This window comes from Stegostoma tigrinum, chromosome 25, assembly GCF_030684315.1.
Source record: "Stegostoma tigrinum isolate sSteTig4 chromosome 25, sSteTig4.hap1, whole genome shotgun sequence".
Lineage (NCBI taxonomy): Eukaryota > Metazoa > Chordata > Chondrichthyes > Orectolobiformes > Stegostomatidae > Stegostoma > Stegostoma tigrinum.
In genome coordinates, this window is record NC_081378.1 from 10,159,239 (window position 1) to 10,180,959 (window position 21,721).

At 40.7% G+C, this 21,721-nt stretch overlaps 1 protein-coding gene and 1 pseudogene across 7 annotated transcripts in view; both read left to right on the top strand.

Annotated features, from left to right (window-relative positions):
* The window catches only part of celf2 (cugbp, Elav-like family member 2), a 910,164-nt gene that overhangs the window by 266,769 nt on the left and 621,674 nt on the right, over positions 1-21,721 (top strand). The window lies entirely within an intron of this gene.
* On the top strand, positions 10,372-10,791 carry LOC125463394 (mitochondrial import receptor subunit TOM20 homolog; annotated as a pseudogene).

Here is a 21,721-nt window from a genome sequence, read left to right on the forward strand (position 1 = left end):
TCCCACTCCCTGGCCTTCTAAAGGTTTTGCATAGATTTGGAAAATTCCACCCATTGTTTTTTTCTTGCTCCACATTGTAAATGAATCTAACTATCAAATTGGCAATATTCCACAGGGTCAACGTAACCTTGACACAAATGGGTATAGTTATACTGAGACAAAGCTGATAACTAACACAGGTAATTGCTCAATTCATCTTACTTTCCCCACCCATCCATTAATTACAGGTAATAAGGTCAGATTTACAGTGTCAATTAATTTCCATTTAGCTCCCTGTATGGTCTAGTTGGGAATACGTCACTAGAGCTGACAACACTGAAGAAATGTTAGCGAGATTTATGATCAAATGGTGTGCAGCATATCAAAAATCCATTTAAGGCAGATGGGAGTTTGGCTTGGTTTTTAAGAGTGAGGCAAGTTAAAATATGCCACACTTTCAAAGCAAAAGGCACCTTTCTGATGAAGGGTCAAGGTCCGAAATGTCAGCTTTTGTGCTCCTAAGATGCTGCTTGGCCTGCTGTGTTCATCCAGCTCTACACTTTGTTATCTTGGATTCTCCAGCATCTGTAGTTCCCATTATCTTGCTCTCAAAAGACAGCAGCCTCTTGCTTTGAAAGATGGTGTCGGTGAAGTTGAGATGATTTCCCTGCTCCTCACACGGAGAGAAATGTGCAGCTTCATACAAGAGTTGAAAGTGATTAGAGAGCTGTTGTCCCAACCTGTGCCAGAATTCTCCCGGACTCCCCAGTTTCGTTTTTAATCATTAGTAGGATGAGGGTGTCGTTGGCCAGGCAGCATTTATTGTCCATCCCTAATTTCTCAATGGGCAGTTCAGAGTCAACCACATCACTGTGGGCCTGGAGTCACACGTCGGCCAGGCCAGGTAAGTGAAGGACATTAGTGGAACAAATGGGTTTTTCCCCCCTGACAATTCACTGATTCTCACGACTAGAGTCTTAATTTCAGATTTTTATTGAACTCAAATTCCACCAACTGCCATGGCAGGATTTGAACCCAGGTCCTCAGAATGTGATCTGGCTCTGTGGATTGACACTCCAGCGATAATACCACTAGGCCATTGCCTCCCCTGTGTACAGATAGCCCATGATTTGGTGTTAAGCTGGGGTCTGCCATCATGCTCAAATGAGGCAGGAAGAGTTTTCCAGATCAGTTTGATACCTGTCTACGACGTTGGCTACCACAGCCAAGGAACAGTCAAAAAGCAAAGGCAAAGGACAAAACAGAACTTCGCCTTGCTGGGAATGAAGACAGAAACTGCTGAAAATGCTCAGCAGACCAGGCAACATTGGGATGGAGAGAGGAACAGAGTGAATATTGTAGGCCCATGACCTTTCATTGTTTGTTTAGTATTTCTCACTTGGATGTCTTAGAGTGTTCCAGGTTGGAATACCTCGAAGTTTGATGACTGTCATAATATTGGAAGGGTGATAGGCAATCTGTGTGCCAAAAAATAGCAGCAAGGTGAAGAGCGGACAGGGTGGTGAAGAAGGTGTTTGGCACGCTTGCTTTCATTGGGTCAGAACATGGAGTGTAAGAACTAAAACAGAAAAAGCGGTTTGAATAAGTAGTAATTGAAACAGAAATAGAAATAAAAGCCTTGCAGTTTTGGAAGCATCTGTGAAGAGGAATCAGAGTTAACATTTCACGTCCAGTGACCCTTCCTCAGAAGTGGACCCAAAATACTTACTCTGAGCTTTTCCAGCAATTTCTGTTTTGGTTTCTGATTTCAAGCATTTGCAGTACTTTTGTATAGAGTACAGGAGTTAGGACATCATGTTATGGCTGTACAAGACATCGCTAAAGCCATATTTGGTGTATTACATACAATTCTGGGTCACCCTACTATAGGAGGGATATTATTAAACCAGAAAGTGTGCAGAAAAAATTTACAAGAATGTTACCAGGACTAGAGGATTTGGGTCATAAGGAGAGGCTGGATGTGTTGAGACATTTTTTCCCTGGAGCATAGGAGGCTGAGGGGTGACCTTCTATAAGTTTAAAAGATCATGAGGGGCATGGATAGGGTGAATATCCAAGGTCTACTTCCCAGGAGAGGAGAATCCAAAACTAGAGGGCACAGGTTTAAAGATGAGAGGGGTAGGATTTAAAAGGGGCAACTTTTCTTACAGAGGGTGGTGCATGTGTGGAAAGACCTGCCAGAGGAAGTGGTAGAGGCTGGTACAGTTACAGCATTTAAAGGCATTTGGACAGGTACATGGATAGGAAATGTTTAGAGGGATATGGACCAACGCAGGCAAATGGGACGAGTTCAGTTTAGGAAACCCAGTCAGCATGGATAAGTTGGACTGAAGGATCTGTTTCTGTGTTGTATGACTCTATAACTCTGAGACTCAATACTAACATTGGTTTACTTTGAATATCCTTATTGTCATGAAAGATATTACATAACGTCCTTTCCTTCCTTCTTCCCTTTATTATCTTTCTGATCCCAACATGAAATCATGGGACCCTAATGGGTGACAACAAACATCAGGGGGACTCCACTGCAAATGACTCCACTCTCAATGTCCCCACCCAAGTGAAAGACATGGATGGGTTAAAACTCCTGCTGGTATGTTTAAATGCAGTGAGCAAGCAGGCGAAGTTATTTTTAGTTCCAATAAACCTGACTCTCTTTTTCCATTAACAGTCAAGACTGAGCTATTCAAAATGCTAACAACATAACATAAGCACAATATAAAATGCAGCTCCACTGTCATTACATCCCTAAAACGACAGACACTTTCTGTTTATGAAATGTTTGAACTCCGACACTTGCAATGTTATGTCAACATGTAGTGCTTTGTTTGGTGGAATCATACGCAAGAAAATGAGGAGAAAAGGCCACACTCTTACATTTGATCAGCTCCTGGCTACGTGTTTCCACTAGATGGGACTCTCTTAATGAAGAATTTCTCAATAAAATTCAACCAAATTAACTGAGCACATGATGACAGAATTAGAGGAATCATTAAATTGCATATATTAAATATGTAATTGCTTCCAGTCTTTGTGCAGAAATGGAAATCTACAGTGACTACAAACTAAGAATAAAAATTTAAGTGTGCAGTATTTTTGTGAATTTCCCCAACTCTTCACAAAGATAGGTGGAGGGACAGGTAGTGTTAAGTAAGTTGGCAAGAGACTTGTTAAGGCTACGAGAATGGGGAGAGATGTAGCAGATAGAATACAATGTGGGAAATTATGAGATTATGCACTTTCGTAAGAACAATATAAGTGTAGATTATTTTCTAACCAGGGCAAGGCTTCAGAAATCTGAAGCCCAAAGTGACTTGGGAGTCCTAATTCAGGATTCTCTGAAGGATGACATGTAAGCTCAGTTAGGAAGGCAAATGCAATGTCAGCATTCATTTCAAGGGGTGAGAATGCGAGAGCAGAGATGTGCTGCGGAAGCTGTATAAAGTTCTGTTCAACCCACGTTTGGTAAAGAGTGAGCAATTTTGCGCCTCATATCTAAGGGAAGATGTGCTGGAATTGAAGGGAGTTCAAAAGAGGTTCATAAGAATGATCCCAGCGATGAAGAGCGGGTCATATAATGATCAGTTGAGGACTCTGGGTCTGTACTCGATGGAGTTTAGAAGGATGAAGGGGGAATCTTGTTGAAACTTGCAGCTTATTGAGAAGCCTGGATAGAGTGGATGCAGAGAAGATGTTTCCTGTAGTAGGAGAGATTGGAACCTGAAGGTGCAGCCTCAGAGTGAACGGACAACCCTTTAGACCTGAGATGAGGAGGAATTTCTTTAGCCAAATGGTGGTGAATCTGTGGAACTCATTGACACAGAGGGCTGTGGAGGCCAAGTCATTGTGTGTCTTTAAGACAGAGATAGATAGATGTTGGGGGAATCAAAGGTAACAGGGAGAAAACCAAACAATGGTGTTGAGGAACATATTAGTCATGCTTAAATGGTGGAGTAGATGCGATGGACCAAATGGCCTAATTCTGCTCCAATATCATATGGTCTTATGGTGTATGAACCAGCTGTAGTTCCTAAATCACAGGTTGTTTTTCTGGTATAATTGTGGATTTATACTAATCGACTTTATATTCTAAGGCTACTAAAGAATAAATTTAAACCTGGGTTAATGCCAAGCCTTTTCAATCTGTTCCTTCAATCTCACAGCACTACCCAATTCATCATTGAATGTTATCTTTCTCCATATCCTTGCTTTGTCTCTTCAATATTATCATCCTCTTTAACGCCCCAAGAGGGGACGATGCTGTAGCCCTCTTTCAAAGGCCACTTGGTCCTCTTGGAAGGCCCCTCAGAATACTGAGAGGCCTGGATAGAGTGGACATGAGAAAGTTTCCTGTAGTAGGAGAGACTGGGACTCCGAGGGAACAAACTCTGAGTGAAGGGATGATCTTTTAGAACTGTGAGGAGGAGGAATTTCTTCAGCCAGAGGGTTTTGAACCTATGGAACTCATTGCTGCAGGTGACCGTGGGGTCCAAATCATTGAGTGTCTTTAAGACAGAGATAGATATGTTCTTAATTAGTAAGGGACCAAAGGTTATAAGGAGAAGGCAGGAGAATGGGGTTGAGAACCATAGCAGCTATCATCAACTAACAGAACAGACTCGACGGGCCGAATGAACAAATCCTGCTCCCATATCTTATGGTCTCACCTAGATTTCCTTAAACACTCACCTCACACTCTGGTAGATTAGGCGCCTATCCTATACCACCACTCTCACTGCCTTCCACCAGGTCCTACCAGCTAGACACCAGATGAGAACACAATTCCAAATCCCAATTCAAGAACATATACCTCTACTGTAAAGTGCTGGAGAGCTCATAGCTTGTGATAAACCAGCAGGTTCCTGAGACAGGATTTCCTGAAGACAGAATCCACACTCTCCCCATTACCCCAGCCCCAGCCAGGACATTATTGACCAGTTTTGCCAGTTAACCAGCTGTGGGTCTCCAGTGACCGCTCCCTACTCCCACCCAACCTTCCAGGCACAGGTGATCCATCATCTCAGTCGTCCCAATGAGGAAGAATTTACTGTATGCTGAAAAGGTTGTGATATGTTATGCAGCATGATCAGCAAACATATTTTGTCAAGAATGATAGTTTGAGAGACTAAATCGATCATTCCTTTCAAAAGAGCTATCAGATGTACTTATGGCTGAAAAGCCTCTTTCCACACGTTAAGATTATTTTAACACTCAAACTCACTTCTCAATGGAGAAATGAATCTGTCCTAAAAGTCTGAAAAGACTGAAGTGCCTCTAAACCACGGGCTACAATTTTTATTTGAAAAGGGATTTCCATCAAAATTGAGCCTTCCTCCACCATTCCACATCTTCAGTCCAAATAAAAATTGTCAGTACTCTTCAAACAATAACTGTGAGGATGTGAAGTTCTTTGGGGATCCTGAGGTTATGATAAAACTAGTGCAAGTTATCCCGTCTTTTGCATTGTGTTACTTGTGGTTCATTCAAAATCATATCTCTATGTTGAGAGATCATTCCCAAGGAGGTGATTAATAATACATGCTGAGATAGTACATTATAAGGAGAGAAATCAGGCAGACTCGAGAAATAGGAGGTGATGTATTTGGAGAGGTCAACCAGGTCAAAGGAATGCACAATGAGTAGGAGAATGCAGAGAGGTGTAGAGGAAATGAGAATGCTCATTTCATAAAGTAAATGCCCACAGACCTCTGAAGGTAACAGGAGAGTTGAATAAGGTGGTGAAGAACACACATATAATCCTTTACTTTAAGAACTGTAATGGAGAGTATTAAGTGCAGGGAGGAACTGTGTAAATGATGAGTTAGGCCACAACTTGAGGACTATGTGCAGTTCTGGCCACTTCATTGCAGAAAGGATACAACTGGGGGAGGCAGTGGGATGGATAAGGTGTCACTGGGCTAATTCTGAGGACATGAGTTAGAATCAATGACCGATGGTGAAATTTGAATTCAATAATAATCTGGAGTAGAAAAACACTAATGCTGACCATGTAACTGCTGTTGATTGTTGTTGTTGTCCTTTGGGGAGGGAAATCTGCCATCCATCAGTTTGGCCTAAATGTGACTCCAGATCTATATGGTTGACTCTTAACTGCACCCTGAGCAATTAATGTTGGCCTGGCCAATGATGCCCACAACCCCTGAACATTTTTTTTTAAAGAAATACTTTACAGAGAGTATAAAGGCAATTTACATGGAGTCAGGACTGTATAAATGCTGGTATGAGAACAGGTTTGTTAGGCTTGGGGTCTCCTTCAAACAGAGAAGCCAGAAGGGTAATTTGATTGAGATGTAAGGGGCATTGATAGAGTGGATTCGGAAGGACCTATTTACCTTAGCAGAGAGCTCATTGGCTTGGGGCATAACTTGAAGGTGACTGGTAGAAATGTTAGCAGGGAGATGAAGGGCAAGATTTTCCCCCAGATTGTGGTAAAGGTCTGGAATCGACTACTTGGAAGGGTAATAGAGGTACAAACCCTCAAGTCATTTCAAAGATTTCTGGATACATATAGGAACATGGATTGAACACTGGAAAACGGGTTCAACAGAGAAATGTAGCCTGGGTGGCTCATTTTCCAGTCAGCACAGGCACAGTGGGTCAAGTGGCCTCTTTCTGTGGTGCAAACGTGCTATGGTTTTAGTTCAAAGAAACACGCTATTGGCTGTGCTGGCCAATTTGTATTTCTCAATCATCTTAAACACCGATTATCTGGTCAGAACCACATTGGTGGTTGTGGGAATTTGTTGTGCGTAAATTGGTTGTGGTATTTCCTACATTGCAACAATGATGGCACTTCAAAAAGGATGCCATTGTCTGTGATGTACTGGGGACGTGCTGAATAAAGGTACCATAAAATGCAAAGTTTTTTTTCTCAAATTTTCTGACTTCAACAATTCTTTCCAGCCACTCAGACATTTTTTTTGTAAAGAAATACTTCTGGATGTCTGACCTAAACTAACCCTTGTTCCAGTAGGCATTTTGGATGAGTGGCGGACCATTTTAAGTTGTTGAGCTTCTCCATTTTTATCCCAATCATTGTTGCAAACACCAAACTTAGTAAAAGGAAACTATTTGAGCTGCCAATTCTTGGACCACAGGTGAGCTACATTGCAGAAATTATATAATAACTAAAAACACAGTCAAGGTTCCTTCATCGTACTGTCCTTCCTGTTTTTAAGGACAAGACTTTCAGGACTTTTTAAATGGTTATTTCCTGCCGTCTTTATGATAGTAGAGTGTTGGAAACCACAGTTTGATGTTTGAAAGTCTCCCTGTCTCCGATCCTTGCATTGCACGTGTCAATTCTTTTAAAGGTAAAAAATGGCATTGAATCCTTCATTGCCAATGCGAAGAATGTTTCTGACTAAATTGTGGAATAAATGACCAGAGAAGCCTCCCTGTCATGCTCAAAATGCTGGCTGCATTGGGGGCTGTGGGGGTGAGTGTCTAGTTCGACATGTCTTTTGTAAATGGTATGTTTTTCAAAACATTTTCCAGTAAGCTATAGGAACCCTGCCAGGATTGAAGCAGCTTACTCTCCATCTATATTTAGGCATACATTTAGCTTTAAATGTGTTATCTCTACAAAGTGTTAAGACTCAAATGGACCCTCCTGTTTGACATTTTATGGATCATTGTTCATTCTGGGTGGCATCAATTGGCAGACAGCGGGCAACTCGGTTCTTTAACTCATGCACATTACCTGCTTTGAGTTATTCCACAAGCCTGTTACCCTTTGTTTGGAAGACATGCACTTGATTTTCCTTCTTATTCAGATTCCCTGTTGTACTATTAATCCCAACCTGGTATTTGAAACCTTCACCAGTGTGAAAGCTTTGTCCCAAATTTTGTGGAACGTATTTATTAATCTCTTAGAGGAGTGAATCAGATACAAACAATTTTTCAGCACAATTAAATTCTGAATATTGGCAAAATGCAACTTCCCAGTTACCCATTAAGTACGTTTATGACTATGGTCAACAATGTTTGATGCTCAACATAACTGAATAAAAGTATAATTTCACAAATAAAACTGAAGATAGTTTTAATGTTTACCATCACGAACACAATTAAATGTGTCCACAGCATGGTCCTTGGACTGCAAATTTGTATAGCTTATTTAATGCCTTTTAGTATTTCAATGTTGCTGGTTGTTTTAAAATTGAAATAAAGCTTTAGTCTTAAACAGGTTAAAGATTAGTTTATAACTGGAGGCTGGAAAGACTCGGGTTGTTTTCTCTGGATTGGCGGAGGCTGAAGGGAAACTTGAAAAAGGTCTACAAAATTATGAGATGCATAGATAGGGTGATGGCCAGAATCCTTTTCTCAGTGTTGAAATGTCTAATACAGGGTTGTGAAGGGTGGGCGGTGGGGTGTCATTGCATCTAAGGTGAGAGGGGCAAAGTTCAAAGGACAAGTGTTTTTACACAGAAACTGTTAGGAGCCTTGAACATGCTGTTAGGGATGGTGACAGAAGCAGACACTATGGGTGCATTTAAGGGCATTTTAAATAAACACATGCATATGCAAGGAATGGAGGGATATGGACCAAGGGCAGGCTGAGGGATTCGTTTCATTTGGCCACATGCTCGGCTCTCAATTATGGGCCAAAGGATCCATTCCCCCCTTGTACAGTTCTATGTTAACATGTCTATTGCTGAAAGTTGCTAAATAAAAGTGATAGTTATTAGTGAAAGAAATACAGAATCAAAGGTTAAGAGTAGGTCTGGTGAAGAGATATTGGTATATCTGTTTTCATTACAGGCCTACTACTTGCTAGACATTCTTTTTCTGAAGATAAAGGAGTTGAAAACATGAAGTCAGAATTTAACAGCTTCAGTGGCTTCCGCTGGAGAATTTTACCACAGAGGGAGGGAACACAACAAGTTTGAGAAGGATATTAAGGCTCTTTTCCTTCACTCATACAGCACGAGAGGTTGCAGCCTGGTTCAGTACAGCAGTCCTTATTAGGTTGGTCTTTTTCTCCATTCTGTGTCAAGACACATCTTGCTTGCTCTCCCTGTCAGAGTTCTTTTTGGAGATCTGACAAAATGATATCTCACAGCCTGCCTTATTTCAGCCTAGGCGATGGTGGCTAGGTTAATTCTGATTAATCATCGTTCCATAAAACAAGTCAATTAAGATGAAATTCCTTGTAAATGAAATTCCTGGTCTTCGGTTTTCTAAGAAATGTTGAATTCTCACAGCTTTACAAGGATCCATTTTGTTTTCCAGGGTGTAACAACTTCTGTGTGTCACCCCTCATTATTGACGCAGGAGTAACAAATCAGTCTGCCTACTTTCTTTGGTTGGAGTGAGTCAACAAGGACAGTATCTGACTTTGCAGGATTCTGTGTACATTTTTATAGACAGATTACGCCTTCTTTACAAAATATATATTATTATACATACTATAAAGTAAGTATACAGTACCAACTCAGTTAAAATACAATACAGATACCTCACATTTTGCTTTTCTGTGCTCGTCACCAATGTAACCTTCCTTCACAGTGATGCTCTAATGCATCTAACTCGTGAGCTGTGGCAATTAATATGTGCAGAATGGAGTGTCCACACATGCATGCTTGCGTTAACATTCAACATTGATCAGGAACAGGCCAATTCATCCTCTCCCTATACGATAACTTACCCTAAAGCTCCTACATCTGCCACATCTGAGGCTAGTTCATGCAGTACCAATTAGGAATCAGCTTTGATGTTTTCTACTCTTTCTTCACCATTAAAACTCATTGGAAATTGACCAAATCCCCATCCTGCCCTTTGAAGGGAACTTAGTCGTTTGGCCCATGTTTTTAAGTTTTCCTTTATTGGTCTTCACCTTTCTCCTCCTTTCTGCCTTTTCTTTGTTTTGGAGAAAGAAGTCAAAAGGCAAGTGACTGGAGTTGGAATAACAGTCAGGAGGGATAGACTCATAGGGATTCTGCACTTAAACTGAGTACTGTATTGGATTTACACTCCATCCATGAAGAACTTTTCCTCCTCAACCCTTACCCCAACAACTAGGTTGTGTGTTTAACATTGAGAACACCTTTTCACAAACCAGGCTACAGGGATCACTGAGAACTGCACCAAGTTTTCATTATTGTATCCAAGACTTAATCAGTTTTTCTTGATTTAATTTGTCTCCCCTTCCACATTCTGTACCTTTGGATACTCAACTGACTTTAACGGTTGAGAAAACACAGTGGCTTAAAGGAAAACCGTACGTGGCATTTGTCATGATGACAAAGAGCTTCAGGTTAGACATCACAATCAGCTTTGTTTCACTGCAACCCACCTCAGCCAGTCCATCAGGGAAGTGTGGAAAGTGTGGATACGGACTGAGCTACGATGAGGAAGACCAGTGTCACTGCAGTGGGAATCTGTGGGGTCCTCGTTGTTGGATATTGCATCTACTGTGACAGGAAGCGACAGAGTGACCCCAACTTCACGAAGAGGCTGCCGAAGCGAAGGAAGCAGCGATTGGCCATGAAGGGTAAGGAGCTGCCCCGCACCCTGAAACCACACAATGAAGAGGCCATGCAGGCAGTTTTTCTGGAGGAGATCCAATGTGGAGAGGAGTCTCTGGTGCAAGGCGACGATCAGCCTGGTGTGGATCATCTATCAAAGGCTGTTGTGATTTGTGGCCAACCCCGGCAATTCTTTCAGGTTCTCCGAAAGATCATTCCCCCACCTATTTTCCACTTGCTCCTGAAAAAACTCTCCAGCCTCAGCTTATGAATAGAGAGGACATTGAGTTCTTGTGTCTGATGTAATGTTTGTGGCAGTCGTTGCATGGTGTTTGTAAACCACGTTGGAAGAACTTATTGAAACTGACAACAAGATTCTAAAGACCAATAGGAATCATGGTGACCCACAAGCCCACAGCCACTGTACAACAAACACTCACAAGGATTAAAGACCCCATTCCCAAAACATGCAGAACCAACGTGGTTTACAAAATACCATGTAAGAGCCACAAACATTACGTCGGACAGACGGGAAGGAAACTAGCCTTCCGAATACACGAACATCAGCTAGCAAAAAATGGCATGACAGACTCTCCTTAATATCAGTACCCTCAGACAATGAAGGCCATCAATTTAACTGGGATAACGTAACCATAGTTGTCGAAGCCAATCATAGACACACACAGGAATTCCTCGAGGCATGATTCTCCACGTGTAATGCAATCAACAAACACATAGAATTGGACCGCATGTACAAACCTATACAGATCAAAATCTGAAATGACACTACTTACCATAATGGAGCAAACAGTATAAATTCCAAGCAGAGTAGAATAACACCACATCATTAGAGGCACCTCTGATGATATCACCTAGCGTGATGACGAAATGTCTGAACGAGAATAAGCCAGCTCAGCGAGCAAGTCAACAACCTAATAATGGAAATGGTCACAAAACTGTTGGAGGGGAGATATGGAGAAGTTTAAAGATGGGCACTTCACAGGCAGCAATAAATACTATTTGTGACACATAGTCTGCATTTCTGCTAACCAGATTTTTCTTCGTAATGTGAAACACAATTAATTCTGCACTGCCTTAGTAAGTGACTTAGCACTTCAGAATTGGAAAATTGCTGAAATAAGACAATTTTCCAAAGCATTTTGGTCTTGAACTCATCAGGACATGTTGTAAGAATACTAATTCAAGGTGGAAACAATATTTATACTCCATGAGAGGAGAATGTTGATCAGTTGGCAAGTGGACTCTGATTCGTGGAGGCATTGCTGAGGAGAATGCAACAAATAGTGCTGATTTGCAATTAATTGTCAAGCTTTATTTAAATTTTAAAGTAGGCGTGGTAAGCCTGATTGGCCAGGGTATCGCCCTGCAAAATGAACCAGCAAATGTACGTCCTCTATTTTATTGAGTTGAAACATGCACAATGCATGTATTTCTACAACGAACAGGCCCAGTAACATTGGTAGCTTTAGTTGGAGTCAGCCAGGAGCTGGGGTGGCTGTAATTTAGATTTAGGATTAATATGAAGAAATTCCTCTGAAGTTTAGAAAGAAACTAGTATTTTTTTTTAAATGGAGGCCATAAAGGCCGATAAAAAAGCATGGTCCATGCAGCCTTCTGCAGATGTTTGGAGATTCTTACCACTGCAGATGTAATCTCAACAAAACCAATGAAAAGTTTGAGCTAAATCATCAGCAAAAGTTTGAATCATCAGTCGTGGAGGTCAATAAAAAGGAGAATGGGGATTTCTCCATTGTTTATCATTATTTCCAATTAGCTTCTGGCAAATTTCCTATCAAAATGACTCCAGCTTCTGGGGTCACTTGTATTGTTCATAGCAGCATTGGGACGAGGAGAGGTAACAGTCAACGAAAATCCTCTGAAAACCTTTTTGTAATGCAAGCATCCAAATATTCCAGCAGGTCTTACTGCCTAGTTCCTGTGTATGCCAGAATTTGGAATTAATAATCATATGGACCAATTGTGGGCTGTCAGAGTAAGGTTTTATGTTAGCATTGGTGTGACTGTGCAGATTGTAACCATTCTGTACCTGATCAACATACGTTAACATAATGTGCATGACCCTCTTACTGGAACCGTAACCTCTGCAGGTCTCTAGTATTGAAAAGCTATTGTGTTCCTGTATCTAGAAAGGAACTGACTGCGAGGAAAGTATTCATGTCTCACTTTGTCTGTGTTTACACAGAGCCATGTGCCTTCTGGGAAAGTCAGAGCAAGTGTGTAGCATAGAGATTTACCTTGTCCAGGTGTGTTGGTGATGGGCAATAAATTACCCAGTGGATCACTAAAAATATCCGGTCTTTGTATATTTTTGTCTGTTCCCTTTCACATTCTTTAACCTGGTTATTAATTGTTCTCGTTAGATTAAGTTGTTGTATATCCTATTTATCCGATTTATCTCAGAAAAATGTTAGGATGACTAAGTTCGGACAATCTATTTGCTGAACTTTAAACATTTTAGAACTTACAGAAGCTTTGACATACATTTAGTCTGAGTAGAGAGCCCAAGGTATTTCTAGAATCTTCTGCATGTGTGCACTTGACCCTGTAGCTCTCCCCACAAGCTAAACCAATCAAATCCTGTGTAAAGTTCTGTGATCAGACAAGTTTGATTACATTAAACATGCCTTGTGATCTTAAATCTATTCAACTGGAACAGTTACCGATAAAAATGGCATTTCAAAAAATAAAAAATGCTGTTAATTCAGGTCAATGAGAGAAACCTCATTAGTTTCTAATTACTTATGACTTTACAAAACACCAAATAAATTCACTAAGATGTATCAGATTAATGTAAATAATGTAATGGAGAAATAGACACTTGAAGTGGTTATTCAATTTCAAGAATGATCTTTTTGAGTTTGCACTAATAAAACAAAATGGATAAACTTCATCTCAGTGAGCTGGCTGTTTATTTGATGGAGCAGATTGTCTGGTCAATGTAGAAAGTGTATATTTTTTCATTCATTTGTTGAATCTCTCTGGTCTCCAGCCAAAGAGCAGCCAAGGTTTCTCACTCTGCAATGCTTTGCTTTCTTTTCTCCCAAGCAAGTTTCTGCTCCAATAGTCAGAAGTCACACGACACCAGACTATAGTCCAACAGGTTTATTTGAAATCGCAAGCTTTCGAAGCACTGTTCTTTTGTCAGATGAAGTGACTCTGAAAAGTTTGTGACTTCAAATAAACCTGTTGGACTATAACCTGGTGTCTCGTCACTACATTTTTTTAAGGGGAGAGAAGAAACTTTTAAAAAGGACCTGAGGGGCTTTTTTTTAAAAACAACAGAGTATGGTTCAAGATAATGAAATGTGAGGCTGGATGAATACAGCAGGCCAAGCAGCATCTCAGGAGCACATGGCCTACTGTGTTCATCCAGCCTCACATTTCATTATCTTGGATTCTCCAGCATCTGCAGTTCCTATTATCTCTGAGAGTATGGTTCATATGTGGAATAACTGCTAGAGGGAGTGATGGATACATGTACAGTTACAACACTTCAAAGACATTTGGATAAGTAGATGAATAGGAAAGATTTGGAGAAATATGGACCAAACGCAGGCAAGTGGGACTAGTTCGTTTTGAGAACATGGTGGGTGTGGTCTATGTGGACTAAAGGGTCTGTTTCCTTGCTGTATGACTCTATGACTCTGAGTTATATAGAAACCAATGGTAATTATTTCCTGTCCCTACATTGCCTGATCTGCAAGCATCACCGATGTAAAACCTGTGAACTGTTAGGTACAGCACATACCGTTTATCCTGCCACCTTATCAATCAGACAAGGCAGTATTATTACAAAGCCTGCCAAGAAATTAGACTTGCAAAGTACAGCCTACATGTGCAAGAGGTATAATTTATCTCCTTAGAGAGAAATATTCAAAACTTAGGTTTCCAGTGACAGAAGCAGTATATGCTGTGGGCTTTTGAAGTTAGAATATTAATTTTTATTTTTCAAGCTTTCTCAGCCCCTCCTCCTTTGAAAGCCACTGACCTTTGTTGGTGCATGGTTCCAGATTTAATGAAGTTCATCTGTAAAATCCAGGCTAAATGAGTTCTTTACTATTTTGCCATTTTAGCTTTCTGTGAGCTGCTTACAATACGCAGAGTTCAACACTGAATCTACATGAAATTGAAAAAAACTGCTTCTAACTGTTTCTATTTTGCCGTTACCACTTCTGATGAATTAATAATCTCCTAAAACAACACACAATAATTCCAGATCGCCGTCTAAAAGAAGGAAGGCTTGTTTTAGTGTAACCCTTTACCAAATCTCAAGGCTCCATAAAATCAAGGTTGATGTTCAAGCTCAGTGCTCAGCACATTGTCCATTGTGCTGTCGTTCAAGTGAGACCATCTGACCTTTCCAGTGGCCAATACAATCCCTTTGCCCAATTTTGAACGGGAGGAAGGGACAATGATGTGTGTTCTCCTTGGAGTGATGAGGATGGATAATATCACAGGGACCAGAGATCAGAGAGGAGTTTGGAGAGCTTCAAAGAAAGTCGACCTGGAGAGATTAAATTAGTACACTCACTACTCAAGGAATGATGGAGGGATGGTGAGGTGAAGAGCCAGCCAAGAGGAAGGAGACAGGCCAGGCCAGGGATCAGATGGAAGGATGCATGGCTGAGAGATTTAGGCATCGCAGTATTGGATGAGGAATTAGTGATTGACTGCAGGAGATGGAGAAGAGTGATCAACCAGGATTACAACGACCCAAGTAAAATTGGTGAAGCTGTGCTGACAGAAAGGTGCACAGAACATTTGGCAGAATCTCTGATGTGAGCAGTAATTATCAGCTTTCGTGATATTAAGAATGGGCTAATAGAAGACATATTATAGAATAGGATTGCTCTTTGCATTCTCTGCTGACATTTTGTTTGCATCTGTGAGGTGCTTTGAAGTATGATTTTTACAATAAAGCGTGATTAAAAATGCAGGCTGTCTTTATTGGTGCTTAGTAAAGTACAGAATCCTAGAGGCCACCCGTGCTAGCAGGATCTTCTCCAGCTCTCTCAGTTCAGCTGCAACATCATAAACCCTGAGATTAGCCATGATCTGCAGAGCAGGCTCGATGTGCTGAATGGCCTACCTCTGAATCCTGTCTTCTGACCAAAGTAGACCAGCTCAATGGGTGTAGCTGGATTACATCATTTGAATTGAGAGTTGGACCATAAAAGGAATCCTTTACAGTCAAAACTAAGTCAGTAACCATGTTAAAAATAAACAGCTGATAGGGAAATTGGTTGAGTCATCAGCAGAACATCAACAGTCAGTACAAAAGAACTCTGTATACTTTGTAGGCTATGCCCAACAAGATTAAATAATGTAGACCATGGTTTTAGCTCCTTAATTGGCTGTTTGTAAGCTGTTGTTGACATTTGTGCCATTTCGTAAAACCAAGGGGCAGTGGAAAGAAGGAAAGCACTGCCTTTGTGCAGCATCTTTCATGACCTCATGACCTGCCAAATGAATTTACAGTTAAACAAATACTTTTAATTTACTGTTGTTCCTAAGGTTTGCGTCAGAAAAATGAGGTGATGGTTTGATAACCTGTTAAAAGGTGACATTAGTCGAGGGATAAGTATTAGCCAGGACACCAGGGATAACTTTCTACTCTTCTTCAAAATAAAATTCAGCAAACTTTATGTCCATTTGAGTGGGTCTAACCAGGTTTACTTTGATATTTCCTCTGACAAAAGAGAATGGCTCTGTCTGCACTGCAGAGTCAGCCCAAGTTCTCTGCTTTAGTTAAAAAACATTAGCTTTGAGTGTCTCCCTTCATTAACAACATAGATTAGAATGGTTTTCAGTGTTTGATTTCATTCCTGCAACAACATTGTAGTGGAAAAATATACGGGAAAGCCAACATATAAGTGTGGGAAAGAGTTTGACCAAGATCTGGGAACATGGCCGTAGGTATGAATGCCTCTAAAGGAAGTGGCAAACTCTTATGTTTTCAACAAAAAGCAGCATTGATTATTGGAGTCACTGCAGTTCTGGGGTCAGAAGTGTAATTTGCTCATTGATGAAAGCTTAGGGGTCTATTATTCAGGGCTAGTGACGGCCCACACATTTTAAGTAATATCTCTCCTTAGAAGAGAGTTTGTCTCACTAATTGAACCAGCAGCTTGTTTGTTGGGAATACTTTTGACACAAAAAGTTAAATTGCCTCAGAAATATCAGAATGACCATCAGCTGCGTTGGCAAATACCACATGCATTTATCTAACTCTGTTAGCACTGTGTCATGCTCCAGTACATTACGAACTTCCAGACAATACTTTAAAATTTTGAACAGTTGGTTAAAATAGTCACTAAAAAGTCATATGCCTTTTCACATTCTGAGCCAGACAGCTCTGCCTATCAAGCAAATACCTAATTAAGTATGGACAGTCACAACCATCAGCAAAATTCACCCATCCCTTTGTTTAAGGACAGGCCATCAACAAAAGATGAATAGCATTCCAAACTGACTCATCTTTTTGTTACTAGAAAAAAACATCAAAACACAATGTGTGTTAAACAAGTTTGAAATAGATTGCATAATGGTATTCTGATGGCTCTTATCCAAACTTGCCATGGTGACTTTCAAAGTGTCAAATATTACTAAAGGATATATAATTACCTTGCTCATCCAATTTATTTGGAAAAAGACTTTGAACTCTTTGCTAAGATAGAGTTCCCTCAGACTCTCTCAGGAAAGCCTCTGAGCTATGATTACTTCTCAATATCAAGCAATAAATGCCTCAGAAAGTAAAGACCCTCCACAATTTATTCCAACATCAAGTTTATCTGAGAACCAACTGCCTGGCTGGTCAGCTTTAAGACACATGACAGCATTGAGAATCCACTGCTTTTCATAACCTACACTCTATCCAAAACACCAACCCATCTAAGAAACTACAGGCCTACCACAAAGTGAAACTGAGACAAGGTTACATTGCAATTTTATTGTTTTTTTTTGTCTTTATCAGATCTTTGTGATAAAGATGGTATGCGAGCATTGAGTATGTGTGATGTTTCGCTTTTAAACCTGGCTAATTATGGGATAAACTTAAAATTTTTAAAGTGCACAAAAATAACATGCTGCTGGAATGCTTAAAATTAAGCAGCTGTACGAGAAGAAAATACATTCATACATACCTCTTACATGAAAATACATTGTTTATGGACTATGTGAAAACATACAAACGTCTCTCCCTTCAACAGTAAAATGAAGCAAACAATTATGATTGATTACTTTGGGTTATACAGACTAGTTACTGAAAATGAAACAGGATGCTTACAGTAGAGAAAATGGGGTTCAGAATTGAGAGGAAATTGTTTCTCTATATTTTTGAAATCCTGACTTCAAAGGGATCAGCAGGTCTGGCAGCATCTGTAGAGAGAAAGAGTTAATGTTTCCAGTCTATTCCGAAGAAGAGTCATACCAGACTTGAAATGTTAAATCAATTTCTCTCCACAGATGCTGGAAATCTGAAAAAAAAAACACTAGAGAATGCTGAAAAAACTCAAATGGCCTGGCAGCATCTATGGTATTTGGATTAAATTCAAAAGATGTTCGATGTAACCATCTTGTACACAACAGGAGCCTGATGGGTCAAATGTACCTCTTTCTGGGCCATGATAACAACCATTTTGAAAGGAGACAGACTCCAGTTCAGAATAGGGAAGGTGAAGGGCCCTTTTGTATTAATTTGCTTTACACTGAAGGCCAAAAAGGGACGAGGATTGTTGATGCAGCCACATAGCACCAGCATATTGAACAGCTGGAAAAAGGCAACAGGGGAAAGGGCTGTGTCTGGGATTTTTCTGACTTTGGGTGCAGACAAGATAGACCTTGAGGTTTGAACTTTCTATTGGGCCTTTCCAGACCTCCTTTCATAAATTCATGTTTGCGACTTTATCACTCTTAACACTGACCAAGAATGTTTTATGTGACATCTGAGGCTTGCTGACATGGATGGCTGAGAGTTGAGCCCATCTTCATGTAGTCTCAAAGAGGCTGAGAACACCATGCAATTCCTGTGGATGTTTGGCTTGGTAGCAGAGAGTTAAATTATCTCCTGAAGGAAACTTTGCTGCTTCCAGTGTTACCTCTGGGCATCACGTGTCAAAGAGTCACTTGCAATGCTTTTGCCATTAGCAGCAATCCTGCAAGGTGATTGAAGAAGCCTCTGATGCATTCCACACTATATCACTCATTCATTTTAAAACAAATACTGAGACTATTGTATTCATTTATTAGGTTACAAACCTGACAGATAGTGAAACATTCAGATCCCTCAGTATCAGATTAAATGCTGTAACACTGGAGAAAGAAGATTTGCTTCCAGTGATTTATCTGAGCTGGCATTATCTTAATAGGCACAGCTGTCAGGCCAAAGCCATAGCTCGAGAGTATTTATTTATTTATCCTGGCACATTTTCCAGCAGTATTGATGCTTGGGACTTCATGGTGCCTTGTCTGTATGCTTCAGATCAGTCAAACATTAAGCCAACTTCACAGTAAACACCCGATCTTTCCTTTCAAATGTCGAAGCTGCCTTTCATTCCCAAATAATGGAGGACTCGGCCATTTTGAGATTTTTGAAATGCTGTAGCACATTTGGTTAACACGGACCACACAAACAAAGTAACCACTATCAGAAGGCGAGCAGAATTATTTGACCGATCTGAGCAGAGAATGAACATGCATTCGCCGATTGTGTTCCTGAATTGTATCTGGAATGAATCTTAACTTTCCACCTCCATGACCTTTTTACCTTTGTTCATTCACAGGATGTGAGTGTTGCTGACTAGGCAGCATTCATTGTCTATCCCTAGTTGCCCAGAGGGCAGTTAAAAGTCAAGCACATTCGTTGTGGGTCTGGAGTCACATGTAAGTCAGACTGGTTAAGGAAGGCAGTTTCCTTCCCTAAAGGGCATTAGTGAACCAGACAGGTTTTCCTACCAATTGATTCATGGTCATCATTAGACTCTTAATTCCAGACTGGTTTTTAAAAGTGAATTCAAACTCCATCATCTGCTGAGGCAGGATTTGAACTTGTGTCCCCAGAACATTACCAGTGTCTCTGGATGAACAGCCCAGTGCTGGTACAACCAGCCATTGCCTGCCCAGAGAACTATTGCAAGTCTCAATCCGTGGAGTGCTACTCAATGAATTCTGTCAGTTATCCATAATCCGATCACCAGTTTTTGCTTATTATTCAGGCTAGTCATTAATACAAATAAGGTCTTTGTCAGACAGCAGAAGGTTTAATGAACTGTTATTTGGTCATGATTCATGGTCTTCACTGTGGGAGTCAATACTCACTGACGTTGGGTTCAGGGAACAAAATAACAACCTTGCCAAGTGACCGTCCTACTGGACACTGATTGGTGATTGGGGTGGGAGGAAGGTTGGGGGTTAAGGGTGGGTTGTCAGGTGCTGATCTTGATCAGCTCCTCACCCAATGGCGGCAGTTACATTGCCGAACAAGGAACACTTTGCATAATTATCCATTCAGGAATCATGGATGATTCTGGTAGGAAAGAAGAGCTGCCATCGACCATTCAGCTCTGTGAGCCTGATCTTCTACATCAGCTCCACTTTCCTCCTGTACTTGTCCAGTCAAAACTTCTTGATCTTTGCCTTTCTCATAAAGCCCCGTGATGTGTATCACCCCTTTAGTCAGGAAGCAGTTAGGTCCATCTGAGACAGCGGAACTCTTATCGATATAGTTCCTGTTCTCTAATTACATAAACTAAAATGGGAAAGGAAAATTGGTGCCTGTATTCAAGTGAGGCCATGTGTAACTGCCTCATCTTTTTATAGATCTCCTTGGCCCAGTGGTGTATTGTAAGGCCTGCTGGAAAGCACACAGCTCCATTGGACCCAATGCTTCTGAATGAACTTTGCATTTTCTTCCTCTCTGTGAAGTCACGTTGTCATTCTGTTCAGTTCCTATCACCTGATGCTCCATTCTCTGGCAGCAGTAATTCACATGGAGATGTCAATGGCAGACATCCAGCAATCTAGTCTCTCCAAGTAAAGAAAAGCTAGAGGACCCTTGCTGGGAGAAAACACAGTAACTGCCTCACTTGATTTATTTTTAAACTTCTTGTTTGTAAGGAGATCTTTCCCTGTAATTTTGAGAGGGTGGCGGAGTCATGATTAATTGTTATCAGCAGCTGTTTTGTTCGCACCTGAAGGAGATAGGAGTGAGAAAGGTGACAGGAACTTGAAGACACGGAACATGAAGTGTGAAACTCGCAAACTGCTGCAAAGTCAGGCTTTCAGCATTAACTCAATGCCTCTGTCAATTGTGCAAAGAGTGAATGGCAGACGTGCGGAAATCTCCTTGCTCCGGTCTCAGTACAGATTGTGTAAAAAAAAGACTGTCAGCTTCCAGTCTACTTAGTACTTCGTTGAAGTCCTAAAATAGTCGTAACCCCGCAGAAGGAGTTACTTCAGGTTTGAGACCTCAGGAACCTTTGGGTTTTGTATCTACCTGCAATTTAGAATATGTAGGGTGTGAAAGAGAGAATTGTGTGGCACAGCATTGACTATGTGGCTCATTGTAGGGGACAGGAATTGTGGTGCAGGATGAGGAGAAGAATGGGTGGCCTTAATGATCAAAAAAGTCTAAGGTGATGAGAAAAATAGGGATGGAAGAAATTCCTTTACGTGTTAAAACCCGGACACCATGCAACTTTCTGCAAAACTCTTGTTCGTTTTTAAAAAAAAATCACAATTCTCATCACTCTGTCGCTTAGAGCTATTTTCTCAATCACAACAGCAATCTTTTCAGCATTTATTTTATATTCTGTCAAGAATATTATTGGCCAGTGTTCTTGTTTTACCTCTGTCTGACCTTCCAAGGCTTAATCATGTAAAGCTAATTTTAGCAGTAGGTGTTAAAAATTCTGTCCACTTCACAGAATTGTTGTGCTGAGGTGTGAGCCAGGAAGAAGCTCCAAATAATTCCCTATTGATTGGCATCAAAGTGCAGAGGACTGGATTACAATTACAGCCAAATTCTTCTTAGCTACTGCCTAGTGGAGCTAGGTTTGGAGTTGGCAAGGAATGCTGCCTTTGACAGAGAGTTGAGGAAAGATATTCGGATCTTGTTGAGGAAAGATATTCGGATCTTGTTTCTCATGGAATACTGACAAATAAACTGTATTTGTGCTGCCATACGATATCCT